The sequence below is a fragment of the Stegostoma tigrinum genome, unplaced genomic scaffold (assembly GCF_030684315.1).
Source record: "Stegostoma tigrinum isolate sSteTig4 unplaced genomic scaffold, sSteTig4.hap1 scaffold_798, whole genome shotgun sequence".
NCBI lineage: Eukaryota > Metazoa > Chordata > Chondrichthyes > Orectolobiformes > Stegostomatidae > Stegostoma > Stegostoma tigrinum.
The window spans coordinates 9,685-10,000 of record NW_026728745.1 but is presented as its reverse complement, the minus strand read 5'-3'; positions in this window follow the sequence as shown (position 1 = coordinate 10,000).

The following is a 316-nucleotide window of genomic DNA, read 5'->3' as shown; positions in this document are numbered from 1 at the left end:
CAGGTCAGTGCCCCCCCTCCTCAACACCCTCAAGTACCTCCTCACCTACCACCTCAAGCAGGTCAGTGCCCCCCCTCCTCAACACCCTCAAGTACCTCCTCACCTACCACCTCAAGCAGGTCAGTGCCCCCCCTCCTCAACACCCTCACATACCCCCTCACCTACCACCTCAAGCAGGTCAGTGCCCCCCTCCTCAACACCCTCAAGTACCTCCTCACCTACCACCTCAAGCAGGTCAGTGCCCCCCCTCCTCAACACCCTCAAGTACCTCCTCACCTACCACCTCAAGCAGGTCTGTGCCCCCCCTCCTCAACAC